At 41.3% G+C, this 10,216-nt stretch overlaps 1 long non-coding RNA gene across 1 annotated transcript in view; it reads left to right on the top strand.

The window, feature by feature from the left end:
• The first annotated feature begins 8,699 nt into the window (after window positions 1-8,699).
• Window positions 8,700-10,216, top strand: part of LOC141494932 (uncharacterized) — a 32,871-nt gene continuing 31,354 nt past the window's right edge. Inside the window, exon 1 of the long non-coding RNA XR_012470587.1 lies at window positions 8,700-8,924. This is a non-coding gene — a long non-coding RNA (uncharacterized LOC141494932). The remainder of the gene's footprint in view (window positions 8,925-10,216) is intronic.

The raw sequence follows: 10,216 nt of genomic DNA, 5'->3' as shown, positions 1-10,216 counted from the left end.
GTAATTGAAACGTTAAAGAGAGCATAAATTAAAAAAAAAAAGAAAAGTAAGGGGAGATTGGATAAAAAGGGGGAGCAGTACATAGCATTTTTTCCCTCCTTATCTAGGCCATTTCCTTTATTTATGTCCTGGATCTCATTGCCTCCCATCTCCTTAGAGAATTTCCTGCTTCAATCATTCCTCTTCTTTCTAATTTTTGATTTGTCTTTATCCACTGGCTCTTTCTCTGATGCCTACAAAATTGTCTAGACCTTCATCATTCTCAGATGAAACCTTACATGACCTGACCATTCCCTCAATATATCCTATATCTTGTGTCTTTGATAGCCAAGCTCCTGAGAAAAGAAAGGGAAAAAACCCCCAAAACCTTTCTACACTTATTTCCTTCTTCATCCCCCTTCCCATTGATTTTTCAACCCTTTGCAAAATTACTTCTGACCCTACTACACAACTGAAAATGCCCTCTCCAGGTTTATCCCCTACCATGTTTTGTTTTGTTTTTTTCCCAATCTGACCTTGGTTTTTATTGCAAAGCTCTTTCCTGGCTCTCTTCCACCTTGTGTGATTGCTCCTTCTCAATCTCCTTGTGGGATCATCTTCTAAGTCCCCTCTCCAGGTATGGAACCACCCCAGGCTCTGACCTTGCTCTTTTTCTATCTTCTTGTGACCTCATCATCTTCCACAGATTTGACTTTCATTTCTACAAAGAGGACTCTCTTGTGAGCTCCAGTCCCATAGGACTACTGCCTGTTGGACATGTTCATTTGAATATCACTTAGGCATTTCAAAGTTAATGTGTTCAAAACTGAATGCATATCTTTCCCCCTAAATCTATCTCCCCTTCTAACTTTCCTTTTTCTGTCAAAGTTAATTCTGTGTTTCCTGTATGATGTTGCTTTGTCCTGTCCAACTCTTCATGACCCTATACTGCAGTGGTTTGCCATTTCCTTTTCCAGTTTATTTTTACAGATGAAGAAACTGAGACATAAAGTAACCCTATGCATTTTCCAGGGTCACAAAGCTAGTATTTGAACCTCATTTGGACTTCCTGATTCTAAGACCAGTGCTCTATCAACTATATCACTTAGCTGTCCATCCTTTCATCAATCCAAATTTTTGTCTTTGAAATTATTCTGAACTCTTTATTCTTTGGGTTTTTTTTAATTTTCTTTATTCTTTCTTATTTCTTTTCTCCAAATGTGGATGTGTCCCATTTTTAATCAATTGTCAAATCTTGTCAGTTCTGTCTTCACAACAATTTTTTCATCCCTGAAGCCCTTTCTTTCCATTCATATGAATATTAGGTCCTAATCACCTTTCCACCTGGCTTACTGGAATAGCTTCCTAATTGATCTCTGTGCTTCCAGGACTGACCTTCTTCAATTCATCCTCCACACAACTGCCAAATTGATATTCTTAATGAATTGGCCTGACCGAGTCACTCCCCTACTCAAGAAGTTTCCCTGTTTCCCCTGTGGTCTCTAGGGCAAAGTACAGAATTTTCTATTTGGCATTTAATGCTATGGTTCCAATCCATCTTTTCAAACTAATTTCATATTATTCTCCCTTCACACATGATATATCCTATCCAAATTGGTCTAATTGATATTCCCTGTATGTGGCATTTTTCTTCTCCTTCTGTGCTGGTTTATAAGCTGTCTGTCAAACCTTTGAATGTGCTTCTTCCTCACTTCTGTCTCTTGGAATCCCAAGCTCCTTTCAAGGGTTCAGCTCAAGTGTCACCTTCAACTAAAGACCTTTTCTGATGCCCTCAATTTTAGTGCCCTACCAATATCTAGAAAATTATATTTTGTGTATATTTTATATTTATTTATTTCTCTGTACCCATTCCCTCTCCCCCATAGAATGTAAAATCCTTAAAGGCAAGAGACTGCTTTGTAGCACCAGTATTCAGTACATTTCATGATGTATAATAAATGTTTGTTGAATTGAATTGTCCTAGGAATATGTCACAGACCACCTTCACTCCCTTAAAGAGAACGAATGTGGATTCTGTTCACTAGGCTTATAGGACAGGGCATCTATATTCATGAGCTTTGAAATCAAAGAATTTTCCATCCCTGTTGAGCAGCATCCAGCTAAGCAAGCGCTTGATAAAATTGGACAGTGGCTTGCTGGAGCTGTACACATTGTCTTGGAACTTACTGAAGACAGTCCATTTCAAAGCCAAAACTCCAACTTATGATGGGAATGGGGCAATTAGTTTCACTATCAATAAACCTTTACTGGCAAAATTCAATGGCTGACTGGTGACCATTGCCTTCCTGGAATAAAATGGCTGCTAAACTCTCTATGATGATGTCAGTATGTTATATTAGAGGTTTGTTTTGATCTGGAAAAATACCACCACCACCACTCTCTGAGTAAGATAACTAATGAAGTCCTTAAAGATCTTTTCAAGCTTTTCATTCCAGTTTTGTTGTTGAGTCATTTCCAACTCTTCAGGATCCATTTTTGAGGTTTTCTTGGCTCCTTTTACAGATGAGAAACTGAGGCAAATAGGATTAATGACGTACTCAGCCAGGAAGTATCTGAGGCTGAATTTGAACTCTTCATGATGATTCTTACTGATTCCAAGACCATCCTCTATTCACTATGTCATCTCAATGCCCTAGGTTTCTCTCTAATGTCCAACCCGATAAACATTCATTAAATACCTACTATGAGTCAATATTGCTAAGTCCTGGTGATACAATTAATAAAAAAGAGAGAGAGAACCTGCCCTCAAGGAATTTACAAGCTAATGGGAGTAAATAACACACAAAAGGAGGTAGGAAAGGGGAGTGGACTCTAGATAGCTAGATGTTGAATTGGAAGCTTTGTGATGAGATTAGAGGTGATGAGCTTAACCTGGGAGAGCTTCTTGTTCTTTGGGAGTTGAAAAAAACAAGACTGACACTGCCTGGTCAACAACGACTCATTGCCAAAATGCTGTTAAAAGTTGTTGGTGGTGGTGATCAGAACTCCAGCCCTCTTTGAAACCCAAAGTACTTCTGACCAACCCCTACTCTCACTGCCATTGTATATTCTGGGAAATACTCTTCCATGGAGTGAACCACTGGAAATTCAAAGGGATCAGTTGTGTCCGGTGCCTTCTTGATCCCACTGCAACCTGGAGGGCAAAAGAGCAATTTTGGTTTTCCTTTTAGAAGAATTGTATCATGTTAACCTCTGTTTGATTTTTGCTTGGCAACACTGGTTATAATTAAAAGTTGAGTTTTCCTAAAAAAAATGTTATTGTTGGACAGATAGATAAAGACAGAGAGAGAGAGAGAGAGAGAGAGAGAGAGATGGACATATTGGACGGATTGAATGGATAGATGGATGGAAAGATGGATGAACAATAGAGTTAATAACTGAACCCATGAAAACAAGTGAGATTACTAAAACAAAGGGTCCAGGGAGAGAAGAGCCAGGACAGAGCCATAGGGTAAGGATGAAGAAAATGGTTAACAATTCATCAAAAGAGATTGAGGAATAATCAGCTCATTCTGGTTCTTAAGGAGAAGCAGGATAAAACATAGAAACTAAGGAAAGAGATTATCTAAGAGGAGGGAATTCCACAGTGTAAAATGGTAAAATGTTATAGGAAAGTCAAGAAGAATGTGGACTGAGGAAAAGAAAAATTGGCTTTAGCCACTAAGAATTCACTTTTCACCTTGGAGAGATCAGTTTCATTTGAGGGGTGAGAAAACAGAACTGTGCTTTGAGGATTTGAGAAGTAAACGGAAGAAAAGAAAATGAGAAACCACAGGCATAGATAGCTTCCTGGTGTTGGGCAAGGCAGCAGCAATAAGATGGGAAAGTCCTTCCTTAGAGGTCACTGGGAGCTGTACTCAGAAGAAAGCTCAGGAATATTCAAGACAGAAATGAGAAGGGACAGTATTTCAGGCATGGGAAAGTTTGTGAAAAGGCATTGGCAATCAGTCTTGTGAAGGGAAGAATAGGAAAGGACTATAAATGGGTGAGGGGGGTAGCAGGAGATCAGGTTGGAAAGGTTGGTTGGAATCTAATTGTGAGAACTTTTTTTTCTGTTATTTATAACAGAAGAATTTTCATTTTGTGGTAATGACCATGAGAAATCACTAATGTTTCTTGTGCAGGGGAGCGACTTTTCCAGATGTGTACTCCAGTAATATTAATTTAATTTAATAGTTGTAGGGAGGGTGAGAGAGGGGAAACTAGGGTATTGATTGGGATACTAACTGAAAAGTCTTATGCTATCCCTTTTTTTCCGGTCTACTCTGTTCCTCTTTCCTTTCTCCAGTTTCTCCTTCATAGATTCATAGACTTAGAGCTGAAAGGGTTTTAGAGATTCCTTAGTTCCTCTTTATTTTACAGCAGAAGAGACTGAGCTAAACCAAAAGAAGTTATTTAATTGGACTAGACATTCTCTAAGTTTCCCTTCAACTCCAATCTGTAAACCTGTGATTTGTCTAGTGTCTCTCTTCCCCTTCCCCATTGAGAACTCACCAGGATTTACATGTGTTCTTGTTGGTTGATTATGTTTTTCCTGTAGCAGATTTAATCTGCCAAGTAGGGAAGCTAGGGAGGTGTAGTCATGGCAACCACCTCATTTCAGGGAGTCAGTGATCTCTAAGCCTCAGTGCTGGTCAGGCAGATGATTCTTGTGAGGGACTAATGGTAGAGCAGGATTGGGCATTCTTGATGAGGGTGAAGGCTCTGTTCCCTCCCATGGAGGTCGCCTCTCCTCCCCCCACCCCTCTCTTAAGGACTAAGGATCAGAACAGGGAGTGATTGGGAGCAGTGGTGGGAAGAACTCTGGTCTGGGAGCTTGAGTTCTAGCCTTGGCTTTGTCAGTGACCTTGGCCAATACTGCCCTTTTCTGGCCATCAGTTTACTTTTCTGTATAATGAGAAAAATTAGATTGGATGATGTGCCATTATACTTCTGAGGCTTATTTGTTACATTACTAATCTTGTTGAGAAGTGCAACAAATCTGTAGTCCTTTATGGTCATTTTACTTTTTTTTTAGGTTTTTTTTTTTTGCAAGGTAATAGGGTTAAGTGGCTTGCCCAAGGCCACACAGCTAGGTAATTATTAAGTGTCTGATGTCAGATTTGAACTCAGGTACTCCTGACTCCAGGCCTGGTAACTCTATCCACTGCACCACCTAGCTGCCCCATTTATGGTCATTTTAAACTCCCCTCACCCAATCTCAGAACTATCGCTAGGAATTCCATGGTGGAGGAATATATTTAAGGTATGACCACTCTTGAAGCCAACTGTAGACAAAAGCCATGAGAGTTGGGGAAGTTGAGGACCTAGGAGGCCAAGGTATGGTCAAGAGTTGAGTAGAGAAGAGAAGTACAAAGGAGAAAGGACAGTGACCTGGAGGTCCAGATATGAGAGCAACAAGGAACTGGATGGGATAAAGGGAATTTTAAAGGAGAGATATACCCCCAAAGTTATTAAACTGTGCACACCCTTTGGCCCATCAATATCACTAGGATGCTATACCTTTAAGAAATTAGTTTCGGAAGCAGAGTAAAGGACCTCTAAGTACAAAATTACTTATGGTGGCTCTTTTTCATGGTGGCAAAGATCTGGAAATTAAAAGAATGGATGTTGGTCAATTGGGAAATAGCTGAACAAAATATATGTGAATGTAACAGAATATTATTGTACTATAAGAAATGATGAAGGAGATGGTTTGATAGAAATTTGGGAAGATCTGTTTGAACTGATTGAGAGTCAAGTAAGCAGGATTAGAAAAATTTATACAATAATAACAACCGTGTAAAGACAAACAGATTTTAAAGACTTAAGAACTCTGATTAATGAGATGATTGAAGAAGATTCCAGAGATGGCAAAACAAAATACAACAACTCCCCACAGGGGAGGTGAGAGATTCAGAGGGCAGACTGGAGAATTTTCATAGATGGCCAATTCAGTCATTTGTTTTATTAGCTCTAAATATTAATTACAAGAGTTTTGTTTTTCTTTTCTGAGGAAAGAGGAGAAGTAAGAAATAAGAGATTCCCTCCCACAGAAATAGCCTTCTTGACCAACACTAGGGCATAGAGATCATTGACATCCTGAAATGAGGTGGTTACCATGGCTACTCCTCCCCTCTCTCCTCTACTTGGAAGATTTAATCTGTTTTATGAAGAAGCAAAAAAAAAATTTTTTTTAAATTAACTAACAAGAATACATGTAAATTCTGGTGAATTTTTTCTAGGGGAAGAGGAAGAGAGACATTGGAAAAATCATGGGTTTATAGATTAGCGTTGAGAGGAACCTTAGACATGGTCAATTCAGTAAGTTTTTTTTCTTGATCATGCATATGCTTTTTCTCTTTTCATTTTGGGAGGTTAGAGGTTTTTTTTCTTCAGATTAGAGGAGGTTGGTGACATCAGGAGGGTGATTCCGTGGTTTGCAAGAAAATTTGACTTAAGCTGTGCAAAGTCATCAGTCTTTCTCTATGTTCAGAGAGCATTCAGAACAACTGGCCCTGAATGCTGTTGGAGAACTTGGTCTTTTAAACTTAAAGTCTTTCACAGGTCTCAGAATGACTGAGGGAGAAGTAGAGGTGAAAGGGAGTTAAAGGGAGAGATAATAGATTTTTAAAACTAAAAATAAACTTAAAAAATGAATTTCTAAGGACAGCTAGGTGGCATAGTGGATAGAGCACCCACCCTGGAGTCAGGAGGACCTGAGTTCAAATCCTGCCTCAGACACTTAATAATTGCCTAGCTGTGTGACCTTGGGCAAGTCACTTAACCCCATTGCCTTAAATAAATTTTTTTTTTTAGATTTTTCAAGGCAGTGGGGTTAAGTGGCTTGCCCAAGGCCACACAGCTAGGTAATTATTAAGTCTCTGAGACCAAATTTGAACCCAGGTACTCCTGACTCCAAGGCCGGTGCTCTATTCACTGTGCCACCTAGCCACCCCTAATAAAATTTTTTAAAAAATGAATTTCCATTAAAAAAATAGATAAAGGTAATTGATGAGTAACTGTAGTACAGGGAAGGTCTGAAAGCGTCACTAGGTCAAGAACAGGACTTCGAAATTTAGAGTTGGAGGGGACCCCATAGAATATCAAATTTCCAAAGAAGAAATCGAAACCTAAGATATTAAGTATCTTGCTCTAAATCACAAAAGCAAGTAACAAGAGCAGGATTTGAATCTAGTTCTTTTAACTTCAAATCCGGAATTCTTTCCATTATACCAGATTGCATCTAAATCCAGCAAGTTATTTCTTTAGATTTACAGTTTTAGGGGGCAACTAGGTGGTGCAGTGGATAGAGTACCAGCCCTGGAGTTAGGAGGACCTGAGTAAAATTTGACCTCAGATACTTAGTCCTTGCTTAGTGTGTGACTTTGGTGAGTCACTTAACAGCACTACCTTACTAAAAAAAAAACTCCAAAAAATAAATAAATTTTAACTTAATGGATTGTCATGCCAAAAAAGAGAGGTATAGAGGTGATTAATGAGTATTATAAAAAGAAAAAGATGAAAAGAAAGAAAAGAATGTCATTGAAACATAAAAAACTACACAGAGGAAATAAAGAAGTTCACAAAAGGGGACTGATAGGCAGGATAGTAATGGAACACCTGAATTAAATGAATAGTTATTAAGATTTATTTTTTTTTTGTTATTAAGTTTTTAAAACTTAAAACTGCACTAAGACTTTTGGGGACACTCAGTATATTTAAGAAACTATATGTAACAGAATCAGCATCATGTACAATGCTTTTTTTTCATTTTAGTATAAAGAAATGTTTATGTTTGATGAATTAGTATAAATAAAGGAAAGAAACAAAAAAAGAAAAGAAAGAAAAGAAAAGAAAAGAAAAAAAAGAAAAGGAGTAAGCCCAGACTTTCAGAAGAAAACAAGGAAAGGTTCTTGCTGGGCAGAGTAGAAAGAGAGGAGCCTATAGAGATATTTGTTTACTAGGGGGAGACAGAATAGACCCCAGAGGCAGATTCGTTTTTTTAAATTTCTCCAATTACATGTTATGAAAGTTTTTCAATATTCATCCACTTGCATATTTATAAGTTACACATTTTCCTATCACCCTCCCTTCCCAACCCCTTCTCCTCAGTGTTGAACAGTCTAATAAGAGCTGTACATTTGTGTCAAACATGTTTACATATTAATCATTTTGTGTATGAGGACTAAGGGAAAAGAAAGAACACCATGGGATACAAAGAAAAAACATGAGCCGTTTTTCAAAAGATTAACATAGTCTCCATTCAGATCCTGTGGTTTTTCTGTTTGTTTGGTTGGTTGATTTTTTGTTTTCCTTTGGATGTGGATGGTGTTGACTGTAACAGGTTTGCCGAGATCTCAGAGGCTGATTCCCACCAGTGGATTCATGGTATTTCTCCAAGGTCAGCTCCCCAGGGGAGTTTCCAGTCCCTGGAAAATATGTTCCTTTTGGAGGGAACCTGATAGCTGTGAGTCATCCTGAGGGGTGGCCACCCTGGTGTGAGTCCCATTCCCCTGGCACATCCCCCTCTCCTGTCTGGGGCCAACTGTGAGCAGAAGCCATAATAAACTGGTTTCCATTTTCCCATCTTAAAAATAAATGAATGAAAGGTTTATGGAGGGTTTTGCTCCCTTCCGAAGACCTTCTCACAAAATGGCTTGGGTGCTCCTGCTTTTTGGTAATCGATTTTCTTCCTTTCTCTTCGCTGTCAGCACAGGGAACCTAGCTGGACGGTCGGGGGGTCGCTTGTGGGCCCCGATTGTGGGGGCGCCGCAGGTCCAGGAGCGGCTGTGGCTCCAGGCGTTCTAGACCCGAGTTCTGCACACTCAGATACAGACCATCCTCACCGCCAGAGCCGGGGCCGGCCGGAGCAGGGCTGGAACCAAGGTCAAGGTCAAAGCCAAATCGCGCCAGCTGCTTCAGCGTGCCTTCCGGTGGCCGGGGTAAACTCTCCCCTCCGTTCCCCCTTCTCCTTTCTCCCCCCCCCCCCCCAGCAGCCTCAGAAGAAAGGCAGGAACGGGGGAGGGAGAGAAGATCGTGGCCACCCAGCAGTGGTGAGGCCCATCGGACCGGAGGGGTGCGGGGGAGGGCAGTGTGGGAGAGCGGCCTTTGTTTACCAACTCCTGAAAGGTCCGAAGAGATTGACCTCCCCCCATAGCCAGCATCCCCAACCATGCTGACCCCCCCTCCCCCATGCCTAGGCGGCTAGGTGGCGCAGTGGATAGAGTGCTGGCCTTGGAGTCAGGAGGATGGGAGTTCCAATCCAACCTCAGATACTTCCTAGCTATGACCTTGGCCAAGTCACTTAACCCTGATGGCCTCCAATTCAGCCACCTCCAGTCACCTGCTTCACAGCTGGCCATTGGACTCAGATGGCTCTGTGACTTAGCACAGCACCCTCCTACTCAAATCCAATTTCACAGGCTTGCTATGGCATCACCTCCTTGATGTCATGGGTTTTTCCCCAGAACAAGGACAAATATCATCAACAACCGGAAGCCTCCCCCCCACCTCCCAGGCAGGACTTGTTTCCCTAGAGCTTTCTCTGATGGTAGCGCTCCGTTCTGCCTGGGCTCTCCCAGACTTCAATTAAATGAATCTGAGCAGAGTCCAAAAGAGGAAAAAGGTTGGAGTAAGTCTGCACTTGGAGAATGTTAGACAGAACTTGGACAGGGAGACTGGAACCCAAGATTCGAATTCTGAACAAAGTCTGAAAAGTGTTTGTTGGGCTTCTCATCTGATTCCGACTCCCCCATCCCCCACTCCCACTCCTCTACTGCCTTGGGGACCCTGTCCCTGGTGGGGGGAGAGGCTTCCAGGCAACTTCCTGTCCCAAGGTGCAGGGCAGATGGCACTCTGTTACCCAATATCCCCCAAAGAGAGACTTCTGGAGGTCAGGTTATGCCCTGAGCTATCTCTGTTAGGGGTCCCGAGAGGAGACAGAAAGGCTGGGGGCTCCACAGCCTTCCCCACCCTTGGTCTCCGGGGCCTCTTCCACTTACTTGTTTATTGTTACACATTAGGCAAGTTTTCCCATTTGCCCAATTAGTGGTAATTGGAGAAGGAGAGGAGAAGAGACAAAGTTATGGGGGAGAGGATGGAAATAGCACCTGCCTGCCTCAGCCTTGGCGGCTGTCACAGATGAGGTTCTCCTGGAAATGCTGCCATTTTTAGAGAAGCTGTAGATCCCTGCATGCCTGTGCATGTCTGCATCTATGTGGGGCCTCTGTGTATT

This window comes from Macrotis lagotis, chromosome 8 (genome assembly GCF_037893015.1).
Source record: "Macrotis lagotis isolate mMagLag1 chromosome 8, bilby.v1.9.chrom.fasta, whole genome shotgun sequence".
NCBI classification, from domain to species: Eukaryota; Metazoa; Chordata; class Mammalia; order Peramelemorphia; family Peramelidae; genus Macrotis; species Macrotis lagotis.
This window is presented reverse-complemented; position numbering and strand designations above follow the sequence as displayed.